This window comes from Sorex araneus, chromosome 3 (genome assembly GCF_027595985.1).
Source record: "Sorex araneus isolate mSorAra2 chromosome 3, mSorAra2.pri, whole genome shotgun sequence".
Classification (NCBI taxonomy): domain Eukaryota; kingdom Metazoa; phylum Chordata; class Mammalia; order Eulipotyphla; family Soricidae; genus Sorex; species Sorex araneus.
Genome location: NC_073304.1, coordinates 132,508,305 through 132,531,016, shown reverse-complemented (window position 1 = coordinate 132,531,016; position 22,712 = coordinate 132,508,305).

Sequence of the window (22,712 nt, the reverse complement as noted above, 5' to 3'; positions counted from 1 at the left end):
GGATTCTGCCTCCCATTTTGGGCAGGCCGGGTGACATCGGGTAGAGCAGCAAGCAGAAGATCAGGGGCTGTGGTACAGGCTCATCTATGCAACATAGGTTGGATGTGGAGGCTGCAGGGACTGAGCGTAACAGGAAGGGTTCCACCTCCAGTTCCAGATTAAGCAGCATTAAATATTCCCATCAGAGGCATGCCTCCTGTAGGATGGCAAGCAAGCAGAAGATATCTCACTGTCTTTTTATTTGTGAAGGAGAGATAGAAGGTTTGGCTCATACCCAGTGATACTCAGGGTTTATCCTCCTCATTCTGAATTCAGGAATAACCCTTGGCACACTCGGCGGGACCATATGATTACAGAGGCTCAAACCCACATTGGCCGTGTACAAGGCTGGAAAAGCTACCACTGTCTTAATAATTGATAACTTTGCCTAATGTTTTCCTATTTCAAACTCAGGACCAACTAGAGAAATTCAGCTATGATCTGATAACAAATTAACCATTAAATCTTCTCTACTTTCCCTTCAAATGTCCTTTAAACAGCAAACATTTAATTACTTTCTATTTTTTCAATATAAAATTCATCCTTTATAAAAGTATTGTATAAGAATAATACCCAAGAACAGAAGAAATTTTTTAAAAGACTCAGTTATTCAATAAAAAAATGTTTTGAATAAAACATAAAACTCATCCTCTCCTTTACCTAACTTTGAATTTCTGCCAAATATTTGCAATGGAGACAGAATCCCTTACTATAGCAAGCTCTGCATAAATACTCTGTGTATTCTCATTGGGAAGTTCTTTGTCTTTTAATAGGTCTAGAAACACAGAAAAGTTCAGGATTTTAGAAATAATGATAAACTAGGTGAAAAATATTTCTGCTCTTAGCAGAACTTGTTTGATTTTTAAATTCCATCACAGAAGCAGAAAATCAGCAAGGAAAATGTAAGCATTGTGATAACAATCTATATGAATGAAATTAAATGGGATAATAAAATTGAAGCAATGTTCTGATGTTATGTAAGAAATCTATTCTGATGAGATGACATTTCAGCTAAAAATTTAAAGATAAAAAGAATCTTGTGAATTTCTGAAAGAACAAAAAAAAATCTGAAGGAACAGCAATTAAATGATGAATTAAACTAGGTATCCTTGGTTGTTTGGAAAACACATGAAAGACCACAGTTGCAAGATGAGGAGAGAGGGAAGACAATGGTGATGCTGTGGAGGCGGGTGGACAGATCATTTAAGGCTGACACTGAATGTTCTTTCCAGTGTGGAGAGAAACTGTAGGCAGGAACATATTTTATCATCTGAAGGTTTTAGGCAGAAATACTTGAGGTCCTAAAACAAGTGCAAATGTACAGACAGAGCCAGTTTTAAATGTTCCTTTCCAGTCAATTACCACTATGAAGTCAGAGCAATTTATCCCAAAGATTTCAAGTGTTTACAGTGATAACAGAAGTGCTGCTGGGATAATAGTGCTTCAGTGTAATTAAGCACCTCTGCTCTTCCATCATGAAGATGCAACAAGCATCCAGCTCCTTTTCAAGATCCCACGCATAGCTGATAATGGACAATTTGTCAATATCCACTTTCCACTACACACGGACTGTTTTATGAGGTTGCTGAAAGCTTTAATAAACCCTCTTAGATGATTTCTTTATGAGGCAGGGAATTAACAGAGCTGTGTTTGAGACACATTAGGGTCTGTCAACAAAGGGGGCACTGGTGTTTTTATGACTTCTACCAGTGGTCCCCAGGTGGAAGACTCTAATTAGCTTCAATATTGATACCTTATGTGGTTGGATCGATCTTCTCTCTAAATAGCAGCCACCCCTATGGTCTTCTTGCTCAGTTGTGCCACCAGAGAGGATGCACTAACCTATCACTGGAAAACAAGCCTCTTTGAAGGCCAAACTGGCTAATCCTCACCTCCACAGTTGTTAAAGAGTTACAGGCAGGCATAACACAAACACAAGTCTCCTAAGAAAATTAGAAGTGTAACAGAAAGATGTTGCTTTTAGTTTCTGCCATAATCTAATTTATACCATAGAACAATCTTGCAGCTTGAGATCCCCACTCCATTTATAAAGATAAGGACTGTGCTTAATGAAGCATCAAAAGGATATTTTCTGATTAGTATTTACAAACTCCTGACTTTGGTCTGTACTCATTCTCTATCATAAATCAGTTGCTGGAAATAGTATCCCGCAGTATTCCTAATGTTGTTCTCTATACTCACTGCAATTTTCAAATGAGAAAGTGAAATGAGAGAAGAGAGATACAACTGATTGATGAGAGGATGGAACCCAATTAGCAGTTGATCAAATATTTACTCTTTGCTGTGGGCTCAAGGCTAATCTTCTTTTCTAGACTCCTTCTCTTCACCTGGCCTGTTGACAGAGTCTTGGCCAATGGACAGATAATATAAGTTAAGTTTCTTAAAGTCATTTCCAGACCTAGTCTGGAAACACTACCAGCACCACTATGTCCAATGTGTTACTTTCAGGCCCTATGTGGTGGTGCTGAGGACTTACTCCTGATTCAGTGCTCAGGGATTACTCCTGGCATGCGCAGGGGACCATGTAGAATGCCCAAGATTGAAGGGGGCTTGGTCTCATGCAAGGCAAGCACCCTTTCCACTGTGCTATCTCTCCAGTTTTTTATCTGATACTCTATCTTTGGTAGGTTTGAAAAGTCGAATAGCACAATGCTGAACTCCATGGGCCTCTGAAGGCTTCTGAAGGGGTCTGAATGGGAGCTCCTTGCAATGAAGAGCCTCTATATGGTCATAGGGGAACACAAATCACGTGATTTTTATTTTAGCTAAGACTTTGGAACATGTCTGTGATAACCATAAGTATTTGCCTGTCAGAATGGAGTGATAGCACAGCAGGTAGAGCATTTGCCTTGCATGCAGCCAACCAGCACTGAGTCCAGCGCTATGCCTAGGACTTCTAAATATGCTGCTCAGCCTGTTCCAAACAGTAAAATCTTCTCTTCCTATATGACATTTATTTTAAAAAGGTCTCTTTATACACAAAGCTTTACCCGGGAGATTTGGAAAGAGTTTTGTTTCTAGCATTAAAATGTCACTAAAGATTTTTTAATGATATTGTTTTCTTCACTTGGAATTTAAATTTTTTTTCCTGGTAACATTTTAATTGCTATTAGAATTTGTATATAACTGGCAACCCTTACATTCTTGTTATAGGTGTTAATTGCCATCTTGGATCCTGGGAGAGATACATACCATTTAAAATAAGCACGAAGAAATAGAGAGACCTAGCCTGGCTTTTAAGAGGAAAAAAGGGGAGTGAAGGAGAGAGGGAAAGAATGTGAGGGTGGAGGAGCAAATAGGGCCCTCATTGCCATCTTTTTTCATTATTTTTTATTTTGATATTATTCATAAGCTTATTCTAACATTTCAATTGTTTTCTTTAGATACCTTGTTGTATAAAAATGAACATTTCCTGTCCTCTACCCTTTTCAGACAGCAGAGCTGAAGCATCTGATATTTCTGCCTGTATCAGATTATCTTCTGATATCTTGTCAATGGTAATTGGGGTGTATTGCAGATCACAGTCACTGCTAATAGTCTCTATGGCCAGTTATTACGGAGAAATGCTCCCCTGCTGAGGATGCAGTTGTCTGGTCATGATCTCCTGTGACAAAAGCAAGAATTTCTGAATCATGTGCTAATTGGTGGTGGCATCAGAACTTAGGGGCTCTAATGAGTCCAGTTTCTGCGAGTCTAACTATGAAGTGGGTACAGATTTTTTATTATGTTTTAACTGAGACAGACTTATTTTGCCCTGTAGAAGATCACTTGAGTCTTCCCTGCATTACATATTAGGGCAAATGCAGTACCCATTTTCCTGGAAGATGGATGAATGAAAACTTACCATTTTTCAGAAGCTTGGCAAAAGATGCCATACTTGTTGCCAAGACCATCACTGCAGGGGAAATGGAACAACTTTACATAGAAAAAAGAGCAAGATCCATTTTCTGTTCCACGAGGCATATATGTGGAAGAACTTAACCTTCATAGACAATTTAGTGGGAAGATGAAGGTGCTATGTATCTACTATTAATTTAATTTTCAGAAAAGAGGATTAATTCTATTTGAAAGCCAGAATCAAAGACAGAACCTGGGTGGTAGGAGACAGTGGAGAGGAAAAGGGTACTGGAGTATCTAATTTGAACAGAGCCTATTTCTACTGCTGGAGGATTATCTTGGCACCCCTACTCCTAAATATATCCTGAGAACCATTGCACAGGGCACTACTTCCCATGCTCGAAGGAATTCAGAACAGCACAACTGATATAGTGTGCTGGTCAAGTTTGAGTTCCATGACCGGGTTTAATATAACTAAGGGGCTTACGAGTTGAGAGACTGTGGAAAAATTATCCCAGAGTATAGCATATAATTTTCTCTTTTATAAAGTATATATTATAATAGTATCTGCTACATATAGCAATAAATATAAAGTTAAACATGTAAATTTTTTAATGAATTCTTGGATGAAAAATTAATTTGTTGTCTCCCAAACCTCAAACATATATGGATGTCAGCACAGAGATTCTTCCACAGCCCTGCCTAGCTTCTAGAATCTATAATCATAACTCCATCTTGGTGTGGAACTACACACACACACACACACACACACACACACACACATACACACTTTGTTTCACTCACAAAAACTTTGTAAAAAATAATGTTTTACTGTTCCACAAAGCCATACAGTAACTGATCCTAAGTCAGAACCCCTGGTCTCTTTTCTTATCTCTTAAAGAACTTTCCAGAGTTTTGATCAGTGAATATCTGTGTGGATCCATTGGTCATCAGGGAATTAGATGGGACACCAGCCCCAGGAGTTTAACGACACAGCCATAGGAGCTTCAGACACTGAACTGCTTTTCTTGCCTCACCAGTATAGTTTATAGATGCCACCATCCAAAATCCAACCTTTGGTTTCCATCCCAATACATTTCAGATAATATAAATTCATGAAAGAAATGAAAGAAAGGCATGGGCAGAAACAACCCTGGTTTCTGTGGTCTAGTTTTTATGATTGTACTTCACAATATATATGTTTTGCATAAATAATTTGCAGATATAATATTATAAAAATAAAACATTCAAATATTAAGTCATTGTATCAGATACCTGAGAATAAAAATTAATTTTTAGCCCAAAAAACTTTATTAGAACTAAACCAAAGTCATGAGGGATTAGTAAGAGAGCACAGCAGGTAGGACACTTGTCTTGCACACAGCTGACCTGGGCTCCGATCCCCATCACCCCGTGTTGTCCACTGAACATGGCCAGAATGATTTCTGAATGCAGAGATTAGTAATCCCTGAGCATTGCTGGGTGTGCTCTTCCCAAAAAAAAAAAAAAAAAAAAAAGCACCAAAAAACTAAGCTATAGTCATGAGAAACAAACCTCTGCCAGTTTCTCTTAAATAACATTACTGGGACCATCAAAAAAAGGAGTCTTGCCATGGAAGCAGCAATAATAGAAATAAATCTATTAGTCAAACACTTGAATCTTCCCTGCCTTACGCAAACTTTAGTGTCTATATAGGGTAAGAAAGTAGGCTACTCTGTGATCTTCTAGTTTTGTGACTCAACTATGATTTTCCTGTCTGGAAAGTAATTTGTACAGTATGCCTTGTATAAGTCTGGACCAATACCAAAGCGAGTAGGGTGTTTGCCTTGCACGAAGCTGACGAGGGTTCCATTCCTTCGTCCCTCTTAGAGAGCTCGGCAAACTACCAAGAGTATCCCATCTGAATGGCAGAGCCTGGCAAGCTACCCGTGGCGTATTCAATATGCCAAAAACAGTAACAAGTTTCACAATGGAGACGTTACTGGTGCTTGCTTAAGCAAATCAATGAGCAACAGGATGACAGTGATACAGTGAGAGTATCAGTAATTAATAACATAATAGTTAATTAATAACATAATAGAGTAATTAATAATGCTACACTTAGATCTCAAGAGTTGTGAACTCTCCAGAAAATTCATTAATTCTACAACTCTCCATTTGTCCTCACAATGAAGCTTTGACCTCTATTTCAAAAAATGTCACCACTTATATTCCAGTATGTCTTTCTTCTTTTTTAAAAATATAAATTAGTAAACATTTACTTTTTTCTATAGGTCATGGCTATAGAAATGCTTCTTACTATTTTTCTCAAGATATTAATTTTTCTAAATAGCCTGGAGATTTACAACCAATCTAATTAGATATAATTTTAATAAAATTATAAATATTTTATTATTTCTATATGCTTATAAAATTAATAAAATTATAAATAATAATAACCATATGTTTATATATAAGTTAATGAAATATTTTGGTCTCTGATAAATTTCACCACTGTAGCTTTTGGTATTTAACCGTATTAATACTAATGAATTGGGATGGGAAAGATAGTATAAGAGAGAGTGTGCCTTACAGATGGCCAAGCCCAGTTCAATCCTAGATACTGCATATGGTCCCCTAGATCACCCAAATACCACCAGGATTTGTCCTTGAGCAGGAAGACAGGAGTAAGCCTGTAAGGAGTAAGCCTGTAAGGAGTAAGGAGTAAGCACAGCTATGTTTGTCTACCCACTCCCTGGAAAAGAAAATAGAATGCTGGTTAATTTAATTTATCCTTAATTTCCTTAGTGGTAGCCCCAAAAGTAATGAAATAGCTATTAAAAATGTGCTTTAACAGAACAAAGTCTAAACAAATACTTCAAAAATATTTTTTAAAAATATTTTAAATTACGAGAATAGGTTTAGAGTGTGACTCTGTCAAAGACTCAATTCTAAGCTTCCCAACAGGAAATTTAAGAAGGAAATACATTCCATGATAAGACACATGACCTAATTTGTAAAATATGGACATGCTATTTTTCTAGAGATGCAAAGTTTTCCCTGTCACTAATTTGTGATAAAACATGATGAGAGCTAAACAAATATTAGCCTGGAAGAATCCCTTCCGCTTTTGTTAGTTCCAAGGCTATAAAAGCACATCATAGGGACCCTCTGCGCCAAAAGACTTTGATTCCAGAAATGTAACACATTCGGGCATCCAGCGCAGCATCCGATAGCAATGCACTGGGACTGCGAACTGAGCTGTAACTTTGTGCTGCCGGGGGTGGATTTTTTTCCTCCCCACCCTGTCTTCCTGCACGGAAATCAGTGGCCTGACGGCACCCACGTGGCAGGCGCCATCTTCTGTGACTCCAAACCCACAGGTATTCGGTTTTTACTTTTGGGGCTCCCAGGAACTCATGGGAAGGGGGCGTAACCGGCACGCCCTCGGCCCAGATAAATCCAGAGCCGCTGAGCGCGAATTGGACCCTCTGCGCCTAAAGACTTTGAATTCAGAGACTTCTTACAGCAATGCACTGGGACTGTGAGCTGGGCTATGTAATTTCTGGCAGAATTTTCCCTGGACTTTATACAGAAATCCAAAACTGACTTAACATTTATAATTGTCAGCAATGTGCAACGGTTCCTTTTGAACAGGTCTGACTTGGGGGGGAAACTCCAAATAATAATAGTAAGTTTTTGTTGAAATTTTGAAGGTTTTTAATGTAGCAGCCACCTCTCTGGACTGTGAACTAAGCAAAAGCCCCACGCTGGCCGATGCGGCGTGGCGTATACCATACTATGAGGCGCGGGAAGGGGGGTGAGGGGGAAAAAGAAAAAAAAAAAAGGGAAAAGGAAAAAGGAAAAAAAAAAGAGAGAGAGAGAGAGAGAGTGTTATGTACTTGTAGCAGTGGGGCTACATATCTCTTCATTTCCAGCAATGAAAAACTAATTATCAAATGTAGTAGGTCTGTCTCTCTTGGTTGGAAACTCCAACAACTATAGTGAGTTTTGTGTTGAATTATGGAATGTAATCAAGGTAAAGAAAAAATGAAGTGAAATTCATTAGTTATACAGTAGGGGGTAGGAGGTGGGGGCGGGGGGTATACTGGGGTTTCTGGTGGTGGAATATGGGCACTAGTGAAGGGATGGGTGTTTGAATATTGTATAACTGACATTTAAACCTGAGAACTTTGTAACTTTCCACATGGTGATTTAATAAAAAGTTCAAAAAAAAAAAGCACATTATATGTGCCCCACTCACTGTCTATAGTAGGGGTTATGGAAAGTAACATCTGCATCTTAGAATAAAAGCACTGGAGCTGAATTTAAAACAAAGGTCTGGACTCTGATAAGACCCTGATTAACCCCAAGAGACTACATTTCCTCTGTCTGTTTTAATTTGTATCAAGCAATATGCCATTAATCTTCATTGATCCTCACATTCTACTTGTCCCTGCTGTTTTCCAGTGAGCAGAATTCAATTTTCTATGCAGGCAAGCTGGCTGGCCTTCCCCTGGTTTAGAGTTCTGTGTATAGGACTAACAGACACATCACTGAAAGTTCCAGATGAATGGATGCATTCAAACACCTGATGACCTCGTGATCAAAATGAGAAAGCTTGTAGTAATGGTATCAGAGACAGTATTCCACCTATATTCTTTTCAATTTTTTTAATCAAGTGAATAATAGAAACAAGTCATGTATAACCATTTGATAAGTCAATACAGAAATAATGTTTAGATTTAAATTAAGTCAAAGTTCAATTAAGTCAATCTTGAAATCTATTCATTTGTATGGGTTTTTTTTTATGCCGAGTAGTAATGAGGCATTCAGGACAGGCAATACACATATCCTTGTAACTTATAACCACAAAGATAATTCTGTGGATAAACTAGGACGAACAAGAAAATTTGAGAAATAAAGATTCCATTGCTGTCCTTATTGATATCCATGTAATTGCTTTCAAGCCTAAAAGTAAAGGGGGAGCACTGCATCCACACAGTGATTCATTAATAAAAAAGTTTAAAAAATATATTTTTCAAAAGGGCTCTGATAACTAAGCATTTCAGAAGGTGGTGGTTACAATCTCTTCTTTCCAAAAGATTGCTTTCTATAGAAATTTCAAGACTGTTTAGATATCAAAGAAAACATCATCTGAAGAGACTGGGTCAAATAAATTTCATTTTTAAAAAGCTTTCAGTTCACATCTTGGCAATGCTCAGGTGCATTCCTGACTATGCATTTAGTATCTACTCCTAGTGGTGCTCATGGGACTATATGGGATGTTGGGGATCAAACTATGGTTGGAAGCATGCAAGGCAAGCTTACCCACACTATTATCTCTCCAGCCCCTTAAATATATTTCTTTATCCAGAAACTTAAGTATCAGTTGCTAATAAATAATTTTATACCCAGAATATTTACGGATAAAAGCATAAAAAGTTGAATGGAAAATATATTAGTGACATTTATGTGAGATTATATGGATATGGAGAAGAGATGTAAGATTTGTAATATGTTAGTGTTATTTACTAAATTCTTATAGTTTTCTAAAAAAAGTTAAGGATGTTGGCCCCACATTCCAGTGTTAAACAGAAGCCTCAAGAAATGTGTAACAAAGAAAGAAAGAAAGAAAGATAGAAAGAAAGAAAGAAAGATAGAAGGAAAGAAAGAAAGAAAGAAGGAAAGAAAGAAAGAAAGAAAGAAAGAAAGAAAGAAAGAAAGAAAGAAAGAAAGAAAGAAAGAAAGAAAGAAAGAAAGAAAGAAAGAAAGAAAGAAAGAAAGAAAGAAAGAAAGAAAGAAAGAAAGAAAGAAAAGAAAAATAGAATTGAGTAGCATTCACATGTGGAATATAAAGAAAGGTAGCAGAGGAATAATTAAGGCCCAAAGGTAACAGAAAAGAAGAGCAGGAGAACTGGTCCTTAAGAGGAAGGGCCACTAGAGGGGCGGGGGAGAGGGAATAGGTCAGGAAAAAGACTGCTACAAGAATAGAAGGAAGTGGTCACTCTGGACAAGGACTGGGTGCTGAAAGGAGGTAAACAGATATGCATGAGACCCTATCAGTAACAGTAATGTAAGCCACAGTGCCTAATTAGAGCGGAAGGGATTGAAAAAAATAAACTGCAAAAAAGCATGTCCTAAAGTCTTGCTGAGGGGTGGGAGGGAAACTGAGGACACTGATAAAGGGAAATGAACACTGGTGAAGGTATTGTTGTTGGAACATTGCAGGTCTAAAGCTCAATCATGAATAACTTTGTAACTTTGTAATTCACCTTGAATCAATGTTTTTTAAAAAAGAGTGAATATTATGCATGCTACTTGGGAACAAACATTTTTATCTATATCAGGAGCATGCAAAAATTTGTTGGTGGAAATAACAAAAGCAACAAGTGATTTTCTCTGATTTCATAATCAGAGAAAAGAGAGAGTTCTAATACACTAGGTGACAAAAGACAAGGAGATGAGAAAGTTAAAATGGAGAGATGGGTTGCAGCCAGAGGTACAGTATAGCAGGCAAGGTGCCCGTGTTGCAAGCAAATCAACCGGGTTTGGTCCCCACCACCCAATATGAAAGATCCTGAGCCCTGCCATGAGCACAGAGTGAGGAGAAGTCCTGAGCACCACCAGATGACCCTCCCTTCCCCCCAAAAAAAAGTGGAGGGATGGCAATTTTTCAAAGACTTTAGATGAAGTGAGGCATCTCCACTGCAATTGTAGTATTTGGGACATTGCATGATAATTTGCAAAACCTCTAGTTAGCACAGATACACAGGCACAGCTCGCACCTGAGAACTGTTCACGGAGTCCTTCCTATGGAACAGTTTCCGGTGCTCAGCACTTTACATGAAACATTTAATTTTCAGAATGTCTCTGTAATAGAAATGTTAATATTCACAGCATTATTACTGATATAACAACTCAACATGAGGAGGATAATCACTTGCCTAAGTTCACATAACCACCAGCCCAATATCCATCACATAAATGGTTAGGGTGTACTTCCTCTTTGCTAGTTACTCTCATAATTAAAGTTTCCTACTATTTCTATGTTGCTGTTAGTGTCTCCATTTAGTTATCAATACTTGATTTGCATATTTTAATAATGTTATGTTGAGCAAGTATAACTTAATAATACTTGTATCAATACTGATCATATTGGGTTCTAAGAGAAAAGTTAACTGGCTGAACCTATGTTTTGCATGCAGGAGACATGGATTTGATCACCAGTACCAAATGGTTCTCTGAATGCTGCTGGGTAAAATTGACCCCTGAACACAGAGTCAGAAGTAAGCTTTCAACTCATTTGTATTTGGACCATGGCCCTCTCCTACCCCATCCTCCCCAAAAGAAAAATTATATATCTGAAACCATATTTTGTGCCAGGGAGACAAAATAAAAATAAACATAAGTGCAAGTAAAAAATACAAAGTCTACTGATGAGGATTTTTGCTAATACTTAGAATAACTGTAATCTATTGTACCTACAGAAAAAATCAGCAGTATTGGAGAACTGACAGTATTTTTGTGTTAAAATCTGGAAATTAATGAATTCAGTCAATTAATATTAAGAAGACTCTCTGATAATTATTTTAATTATTATTTCTTTAATTATTTCACTATTATTTTTACTGTATACTAAAGGAAGCATCAAATATGGTGATGTAGGAGGAGAATATGCCTACTCCCCCTTTCACTTTTGTTTTCCCCTTATTCCCTCTCTTCTCCCATTACCTTTTATTGATTTCATTTCCTTCTATTATTTCCTTTTCAGAAAACTTAATTACGGAGAAGAATCTTATTCACGTTTCTTTTCTTTTTTTTTTTTTTTTTTTTTTTTTTTAAATTTTATTGAATCACCATGTGGAGGGTTACATAGTTCTCAGGATTATGTCGGTTATACAATTCTCAAACACCCTTCCCTCCACCAGTGCCCATCTCCCATCACCAACCCCCCCAGTATACCTGCCACCCCCTCCCACCTCCCCAGTCCCCACCCTTGTACATGATAAGTTCCACTTCGTTTATGCCTTATCTCGATTACATTCCATGTTTCAACACACAACTCACTACCGTTGTTGGGGTTTCCCCCAAAAAAGGAAAGCAGTCCTATTGCCAAGGAGGCATTTGATAGTTCTCCACTGCTAAGAATATAGAGATATTAAGTCCCGCTGTTTGTTACATAACTTTTCTTTTTCCCCCTTGCCCCGCGCCACCGAGTTCACGCCTGTTTGGTAATCGCCACGCTGCCTGACAAGGGAAAAAAAAAAACCGAAAAGGATGGTTATTTCCCGTCGTCGGCAGGCGTGGGGCTCTGGCTTAGTTGATAGACTAGTAGAGTTCATAATTTTTCCCCTTATATCCCATTCCCACGCCACCAGGTCTGTTTGCTTAATGGACGTCACACTATGTTTGACACCACGCCGCGTTTCTTCCCGAGAAAGAAGGATATTTCTTCTCAGCCGGCGTGGGGATATAGCTTATTTCAGTCTAGAGAGATGGCTACCACTTTGATTGCCTTCAATATTTCAGCAACAGACTTACTATTCTTGTTAGGATCTCCCACAAAAGTCCGACCCATTAAAAAGGGACATATTACATATTGCTGATGCTAAGATGACATTAGGTCATCTGTTTTGGGTTTCCGTATAAAGTCCAGGGAAAGTACAACCAGAAATAACATCACTACAAACTTTTACCCTTTTATGGTGCTCATAAGATGGAGAAGCCTAGTGAGAGGCTCGGCGTCTCCATTTTGCGCTCAGGAAAACCGCGGATCCTGCGCTGTGCTCAGGGGGGAGGTGTGGAGAGAAAGAGAGGTTAAAAGAATTGGAGGATGCCCGGCTCCCACTGTTTCAGCGCACCGTGGGGTCTCTGGTCCCATGCCGGAATTAGTTCAGTGGGCTGTTTGGAGTCCAAGAGCGCTTCCTTGGGCTCTTCCATCATGCTCGCTCCGCAGCAGGGTCCAAAGGGCTCACGTTTCTTTTCTTATATTTGGCTTGTGTTATTCAAACCTGGAACATGTTAACTTTAGTATTGTACAAGGGAAATTTTAAATAATAACTAGACAAGGAATTAAGTAGCACTAAAATAAAATCCATGGTGAGAAACTTCTATTATTTATTTTTAAGTATTTCTTAAATATGTATCAAGACTAATAAATAATAACACAAAAAGTTATTGCAAACTCTTATCTTTATCACTTTAGTTCTTCTCCCCAAAGAAAACCACTTTTTAAAAATTTTATTTTTTTAATTTAAATACCGTCATTTACAAAGTTGTTCACAATACATTTGTTACAGACATTTAATATTCCAATATCAATCCTACCATCAGTGTGACCGTTCCTCCACTATTGTCTCTGCTTTCCCAACCACATTGCAGACAGGCCTGTCTCACCACAAACTAATTTATTTTATATTAATTCTTACAACTAAATGGCTAATGGGATTATTTTAAGAAATACTTTAGTTAAAGAAAATTTGTGAAAACTGTTATATCTCACTATGGTGATTAAGTCCTTGTCTAAGGTAATTTAATAAGCTGTTCATTGCTGGCTGAGTCTTCTGTGTTTTTGTTTATTGAGTTTAATTGATTTCTATGTTTCTTTCCTATCTAATTTGGTATGCTTCTACTGAAATATCAGTATTGCAGAATTTAGAGGTGTTGCACAGTCACACACTCTAGAAAATCCAAGATATCTAATTGGGCCATGAGATTACCTGATGGTAGTTGTGAGATGAAGGTGTGGCTTCTGAGGCTTCTGGAAGTACAGGAGTGTGTGAGGGGAGGCATCCCTCCTCTACTTCGAGAAGACCATGGATTTCTCAGCCTGAAGACTGGTGTACCTGGAATTTTCTGCAGTTCGGAGTACCTGCAAAGATTAGTTGTGAGACATTGGATGTTGGTCATTGTCATGGTGGCAGATGTGGAAGAGTGAGTGCAACTGCCAGGGCTTCATCAGGCTGGTCTTCAGGTTGAGTATTGTGGGATCTTCTTGGAGTGATGATGGGCAGCCTCCCTACAACCCCCGTCCTTCCTGAAACTCTGACAGCCATACCCACATCCTGCGTCCACTGGCATATAAGCACATCCATCAGTTCAGCTCTACAAACTCATAATTAAATCCCAGAAGTGATTGAGCTAGCTGAAAAAAACTCATGGGTACACCAGTCTTCTGGTGAAAACTGGTGTACCCTGGAGAGGTGGGTAGACAGTGTCCCTGCCATGCCAAAGACAACCACTTTTACCTTTCTTAGTTACTTTTTAATAATGTTTTCTAGTCTAAAAATACTTATAGTTCTATTTAGTACTACTACTTTTTTTATACTAAGTATGATTACATAAATGGAAATGATGGGGGGGACAGAGAGATAGTAAAGTGATAAGGTGCTTGCATTGCACACAGCCAATCCAGGTTCTAATCTGGCAGGTTCTAAGTGGTTCTAAGTGGTGCCTGAGCACTACTGGGAGTGACCCTGAACAAAAAGCCAGGAATAAAACCTCTGTGTAAACTCTATGGCACCAAAGCAAAACAGAATTCCAAGAAAAAGAATGTGGCAGTAGATGTATAAAATATTTGATTTGTCTAAGATTATAAATTGGAAGAGGATATTCCATGTGAAGACTTGTTTTTATTTTTTAGATTTATTTCTTCCATTTTATAGCACTAAATTCCCAGAGAGAAGTGGTTTCAATAAAAAAAAAAGGATGAATGGACAATGCACGTTTAAATACATTAAAATGAGTAGCACTCCAATTTCAGAAGAAATGTAAATATAAGCAAATTTTAATCAGTCTTGTAACTTTTGTTATTCTCACTTCTATATGCTTATCATATATTTATTTCAGCATTTTAGCTTGTCAATTTCCATTAAATGTGAACTCATTACCAACCAGTTGGTGTTGTTTCAATGTACCTAATTTACAAAATTGATGTTTTAGCAATAGTTATCACCACTTTATATCTGCTGAAGATGTCTGGGCTGGAGTTTGTGTTGGGAAAGAAGGACACAGATTCTAATCTATCTATAAATTAGAATAGATTCACATCTATCTAATGTGACTGAAAACAAGTTAACCAAACTTTTATACCTCAGTGTCATTATCGTTAATACAATGGATTTTTTTTGCTTATTTATTGTTTATTCAGCAAACTTGCAATAAAACCTAAGGCATGCAAGTAAAGTATTGGTATGGAGCTACAACCCTGGCCCTAAAATGATGGATTTTCTAGGTGACATGAAAAATAAGGAAACTTTAAATTTTAATATTGAATGGTCTACACAATTTTAAGCCCTAACTTTTATTTCCATAATTTAAAAAAATACCACTATAGAACAATTTTTGAGTTGAATGCTCACAGTTTCTAGATCCCTGTCCTTGCACAATCATTATTTAAAATTTTCAAGTAAATCACTTATTGTTTCCATGTATAAAATACAATAGCTTTCTATGGTATGAATCAGCTATTTATCATCATAATATGCATCATTAGTAGGGTCACAAGGGTGGAGACTTGATTTCATAAAAATGATCCTATAGGGTACAGGAGGTTGGGCACTTGCCTTGCATGCAACAGACCTGACTTTGATGCCCTAGATCCCATACTAGCCCCTGAAATTACCAGGATCAATCCCCGAGTGCAGAGAGAGGAGTAAGCCCCAAGCACTACTAGGCATGGTCTTCAAACCAACAACAGCAAAAAAAAAAAACAAGATTTATAAAATAGAAAATATAGCAGAAGTATACTTTATTTTTACTATCTTAGGTCACAGGCAAGAATGTGACCCTCTGCAAGCCAGGAAGAAACCAAATCCTGCCTAAAGGTTGGATTTTTCAGTGTCCCAAACTGCAAAAAAATATGTTTTTATAGTTTAAACCTGTCTGTAGTATTTTATTACCAGAGATTAAGATAAATGGTAGGTAAATTTTAAAAGTTTTTGCCTTTTTCTCATAATATAATTCTTAGTATTATGTTTACATGATTGGGTAGACATTCCGTATCAAATTTTCTTCTTTCTCAGAATTTCATGCCTTCACATTGACATTCTTTTCTATAAAGTATCATTGTATAATTATTAATTTTCGAATAATCATATCAATATGTTATTGTATGTGTTATATCTACATCAAGATCCTCCTCGAGCTGTATTATGGATTCACCACCAGGATCTCACCATTCTACAAGGAAGTGATCATTGATGTAAAGACAGGGGTTCGGCAGGGCATACCATTTCACCAAAACTCTTCAGTGCCAACCCTCGAGAACATCAGGCGATGACTGGAATGGGAAGGAATGGGAGTGAAGATAGATGGTCGGCAATTATACCACCTCCACTTCACTGATGACATCATTCTCATAACGCCAAACATTAGCCAAATTGCACAAATGCTGGCCGACTTCGACTGTGACTGTGGAAAGGTTGAATTGCAGCTGAATCTCAACAAGACGATGCTCATGAAAAACGAACTAGTCCCTCATGCTCCATTTGCTCTCAATGGAACGAATATCTCTGAATGCAGCAGCTATGTGTACCTGGGTCGAGAAATCAACATGAGGAATGATTTGGCACCAGAATGTCGAAGAAGTGGTTAAGAGGACAAAGGACCTCTGACTCCGGGCATATCTTTTAGACTCCACCATTCTTCCTGTGCTAACATTCGCCTCAAAAACCTGGACCCTACACAAACAAGATGAGAATGCTATTAGGGTATCCCAAAGAAGATTTGAAAGAGCAAAGAGCTATGCTAGGAGTATCACGTCTCATTCAAGTGGGAGAAGGAATCCGGAGTTCCAACCTCCATCGATGGTTAAGAATCAGGGATGCTGTCTTGTTTGCCAAGACATCAAAAATCAGATGGGCCGGACACATAATTCGATTCAGAGACGAGTACTGGACTAGAACTGTTACCAACTGGATTCCATGAAACGTCAAAAGACCGTGTAGCCACCCACCTACGAGATGGTCAGACTTCTTCGTCAAAATCGGGAATGAATGGTTTGAGGCTCTTCCTGTTCCTGGAGCGAGCAGATATCATTGAACTACACTAACATGCAACAGGGACAAATGGAAACGTTACTTGCATCCACTTGAGCAAATTGAAGATCAACAGGAAGACAAGTGATACAAGTGATATTCTTAAAGTAGAAAGCATGATTGCTAAGTATATTTAACATTATTTCTGAGGTTTTTCATACTTTGGTAGTTATATCACTTACTTGTTATATGAAAAATCAAATTATTATCTTAGTTGTTTTATTTCCCCCCTCCATTCTAGATATTCATGACAATTTTCAACCTGTAGACAATTCTACTTCAGGCTATAGTCAAAACGACTTTGCTTTTCACTACAGGTCTGGTAGAACTGATGTAGCTTTGCTTAATTTATTTTTCATTCTCCTTAGACAAGCAGATTTCTTTTCTTTTCATGGCAATAAAAGAGACTCAAATGAGAATGAGAAAAACTCAAAGTCTATTTTTTTTAATGACATAGGGTCCCCATTCTGTTGACTGAAGCAAGTCACACCAATTGTGCAAATCAAAGACTAGGAAACATGTTGCTTGTATGAAGACATATCAAAGTGTGAAGTCAGATTATGTAGCACTGAGGAAAGTCATGAAATCTACCACTGAATCAAGAAATCACCATGATTTAACGCTCTTGTTTTTCTATTCTTGTATATTTGGCTCATTCTAAGTCTTTTCAGTTTTCCTTGTGAACTTTTCACCATTTGCTCAACATTTTTACCCTTTTCCTTCCCTTTTCCTAACTATCAGAAAAGAAACCCATGTGCGGATTCTTTCTGTTTCACATATTGTTGTCAATCTTAATTTTACATGGCAGACTTGAAAGAATTTGAAGCAAGCTGTGACATGTTTTGCTACACACCACTATGTTGTTATTTGAATTTTGTCCTCTAAAAACATTTGTCCAATTCCTAACATTTAATACCTGGGGATATGTGTCACCATATTTGGTATTTCAGTCATTGCAGAAGTAGCCAAGATGAAGTTCACCTGAATTAGAAGGGGCCAAATCCAATAATTACTGTAAAAAGAGAAGAATTTCAGCATGGGCATACACAGGAGAGACCTCATGTAAAAGCAGAGGCAGAGGTCGAAAGTAGTGTCTATCTTAAGTCAGGGAATTTTAGGGATTGTAAGCAAATATCAGACAGAAGCAAAAGATCTCCCCCAGAGTCATCCAAAAAGGAACTGACTCTAATATTACCTTGACTTGGGGATTACAGTCTCCTGAAGCATGACATAATAAACATGTATGTTTTAAGAAACAACAAGGTGTCATACCTTGTTGTAATAATTTTATTACGTTTTCCACTATGTTGTTCTACCAGTTGCTAGCAGCTAAATGAAATTAGTTTTGTTTGTTGGATAGTTGTGTTTGTGTCTTACTCTGTTTTCTTTGACTCTTAGGTCTGACACCCCAGTTAAAGCACAGTCCAAATATGCTCAGCTTTCAAGAACTGCAGTACTGCGCCTGTGCCCCGCCCCCTCCTTGACCGTCTTTCCTTTCTCTGATACAGCATAATTCTAGAAATGTCTCCACAATTACCGGCACCTTGTTTCAATTAAGTACTGAAACTTTACTCATTCTCCAGTCCGAACTAACGAGGTTCAGAACAAATCTTCCTTCCCAGAGGTATCAACTGATTTCTGATGCAGGGTACAACCAAAAAGCCTTAGAAGATATTTAGATTCAAATAGGTGAAGAGAGCTAGAGCATATTTAATAGGATTTTCTTTTTCTTTTTTATTGTTTTTCTTTGGTTTGGGGGCCGCACCCAGTAATGTTCAGAGTTTATTCTTGGATCTGCACTCAAGGGTCATTTCTGACAAGCTGGAGGAACTATATGGGGTGTCAGGGATTAAACCAAGTTGATGGAGTGTAAGGCAAGCACCCTCCATGCTGTACTATAGCTCTGTCTCTGTCATAGAATTTTCTTAAAGCTGCCTAAACAAGAATTTCACGTTGTATGAACAATTTTGAATAAGAGAACTGGTGGTATTATTTCCCACTGGAGTTTTCTAAGAAAAACCTAAGAATTATATAAACCCACATGAGACCCAAAGGCAGAATTACCATAGAAAAAAATATTGCAGGAACCTACAGGGTGTTTTATCCTTTTATATAAAATAATATAAAAAATAAAATAAAATAATATAGAAATGTTGATGTTTTTTCCAGTCTTTGGTCTGGAGCGATAGCACAGTGGGTAGGGCGTTTGCCGTGCATGCGGCCAACCCAGGTTTGATTCCTCTGTTCTTCTTGAAGAGCCTAGCAAGCTATCGAGAGTATCCCACCTGCACAGCAGAGCCTGGCAAGCTACCTGTGGTATATCGATATGTCAAAAACAGTAACAGGAGGTGGAGCAATAGCACAGCGGGTAGGGTGTTTGCCTTGCAAACGGCCGACCCGGGTTCGATTCCCAGCATCCCATATGGTCCCCTGAGCACTGCCAGGGGTAATTCCTGAGTGCAGAGCCAGGAGCAACCCCTGTGCATCGCCGGGTGTGACCCAAAAAGCAAAAAAAAAAAAAAAAAACAGTAACAACAAGTCTCACAATGGAGACGTTACTGGTGCCTGCTTGAGCAAATTGATGGGATGACAGTGATACAGTGGGATGACAGTGATACAGTGATACAGTGATTTCCAGTCTTCAAGTTTATTAGTACAATGCACACAACATAGGTTATTTACAGGGTTAAATTATTCAGGGAGGAAATAAAATTCAATCACTGGTTAATGTTAGCAGAATTTTAAAACTATTCCAAAACTGTATTTTTTGTGGAAGTAAAAAACACAACTTCATTGTTATAAGTGTAGTTTTATAGTATGTCTATATATATAATATGCATATTATATATACCAACTTTTTAAACTTTTATAACAAGAAGTTTTACGAAAAAATTAAAATCTATTGCAGACAAAATTAGAAAAATAATGTATCATGGTTAAATAAATGTATCATTTGAAGTAATAAATAAACTGAGATGAAAACAATTAATGGCTATAATTGAATAATGAGCTAGAAAATTAATGTAAAATGTATTTAGAGTTACAAAGTAGTGATTGAAGGACAGTCATAGAAAAATTTAAATTGTAAATATATTGGTGATCATGGTTATGGAAAAAGAGCTTAATTTGTCTGAGTTGAGTAGTACCTATATCTATGTCAATCAATTTATTTGTTATGCTGCAAATATAACTAATAAATCAAACATTTTTTATTTGTGTATAGCATTATAAGTTAAGCTTTAATTCCTTACTCTGTGATCCAGTCAGAAAATAATATTTTGACATGAGAAGTTCAGCCCAATGAAAGAGGAAGACCAATAGTGAATGCATGAAATTGATATTAGAGATTCCAGTTAGAACCAATAGAAATTAGCTAGTTAATCTTATATCAGTGTAGGACAGAACACTCTAGAGAAAGACCAACAAAAATTTGAAAACAAAGAAGCAGACTTCCAAGACAGGAAAAGAAGTAAGCAAAACCTAAAAGTTTAAGAAAGGGCCAATAGAGATAGTATTGGAGATATGTCTCTTGTCTTGCATGCTGCAAATTCTGGTTTGGATCTCTAGCACTATATATAGTTCATCAAGCACAGAGCCAGAAATAGACCCTGTACACTGTAAGAGTAGCCTCCACCCCAAGCACTTCACCTCCTATAAAAAGAAAATACAGTCAAAGAGAAAACAGAATCTTTATCTGCCAAAGTAAGACTTTTTTCCGATTATCTAGAAAAAAAATTAGAAGATATATCACATATACACACAAAAACAGTATGATGAAAAACTAGCCCCAGTGAAACAGTTGAAGCAAGATTCGTAAGCACTTTAAATTGCTCTCTAACTGTAGCACTGTAACACTGTTTTCTGTTGTTAATTGATTTGCTTGAGCTGGCACCAGTAACGTCTCCATTGTGGGACTTGTTACTGTTTGTGGCAGATCGAATATGCCACAGGTAGCTTGCCAGGCTCTGCTATGCGGGCAGGATACTCAGTAACTTGCAGGCTCTCCGAGAGGGACTGAGAAATCGAACCAGGGTCAGCCACGTGCAAGGCAAATGCCCTGCACGCTGTGCTGCATGTTTCAAAATATTTAAAAATAAATAATACACAACAAAACAAGAGAGATAAAGAGAGGGAAAATGATATAAAAAACGCAAATAATAGAAACAGATAAATAGGGACCATAGCAACTCAAACAAATAGAAACAAGAGAAAATAGTATGTTGCACTTAAAAGGGAACATGTTTAATTGCAGAATGATCCTGTTAGATGTCATTCATGTATTGGGAAATGGTTCAAAGAGATGAAACACACGTGTTATATCTGTGATTTCCCAACTTGCCTTTACTTCCAATCACACTGGAAATCTTCACACTAGCTATGCCTGGAAGTGTCTTTTTTAGGGTAATTTCTTCTGATCCAAATGGAAATTTCACTATTACAATGAAACTCTCCCTGGCCATTCAAGTCAAAACTTGAATATCTTGTCTTGAGGATGTGTATTCCCTGCCCCCACCTTCTCAGTCTTTTTTCAACCTTAGCACTATATATCACACTATATATTTTGTTTTTATATAGTGTGTATATTGTTCAACTTCTTTACTAAATACATGTTTTGATTAATACTGAATTATCCTAGTAGTACTAATAAAAAGTTTTTTGTACTTTGACCAAATCACACATATTTTTGGGCTTTGTGAACCATATGATCTTAATTTCAAGTACTCAATTCTAATGAAATACAAAACTAGTCATGGAGAATGCAAAAATGAATAAATAAGCATGGTCATTTTAATAAATATGTATAGACAGTGGAATTTAATTTTCAAGTATCACATATATTTTCATTCACTTGAAAATATTCTTATCTTCCAAGCCATATACAGAAGATGGCAACAAGCTGGATTTGACCAAAGGGTTGGTATGTGATGATCACTGCTCTCAATGAGTACTTTATACCAAGTAGACATGAAGTAAATGTTTACTGAACTACATGCACAAATGTGAAGTAGGCCAATATTTATGACAAAATACATAGCAAAGAAATTTCATGAAGCAATAATTGACTGAAGTTAAATCATTTTAAAAAATCATCATCATAACAATTTATTACCTTTTTTATTGAATCAACATGACATATAGGAAAATATCAGTGCATGGAATTGTACAATAGAGAGATATACTGATTCTATAACTAAAATCAGAGAGCTCAAATTCTATTGCGTACTTAAAGAAAGTCTATTGATGTGTCTTATTTTCAAAATGTGTGAATATTATTTGCCATAGTTCGTCTTTACATAGGTCTATGTTTAGTCAACTTTTATCTAGGAAGTCTTATAACTGCTTTAGTTAACAGGGCGAGCAAGCAGGGATGACACTTTGTGATTTATAAGATTGAGTCATTAAAGACCATATAGGATCCACCTTGGTCTCCTGGGAAAATCACTTTCCACATAGTTCCTTCCTGGATACTATATCTCAAAAACCAGCTGCCATCTTTTAAAGACTTTCAAGCTATTTAGAGAGATTGTTTTTTAAGTGCTCAAGTCAATGGTTCCAGATGAGCTCAACATACAGGTCATTCCAGAGTGTTTCAGAAATCCTCAGAAATCAACCAGCACCTTCAGATATTCAAATCATTCCCCATAGCCTTCTTAGCTGAGGTCCAAGACTTCATGAGCACATAGCTGAGGTCTAAGACATCATGAGCACACTTCTCAAGCAGCTCTTTGGAGTCCTAGAGACCCCTCAATCAGTTCTTTGGAGCCCTAGAGACCCCGCTGGCAATTCTCAGCCAAA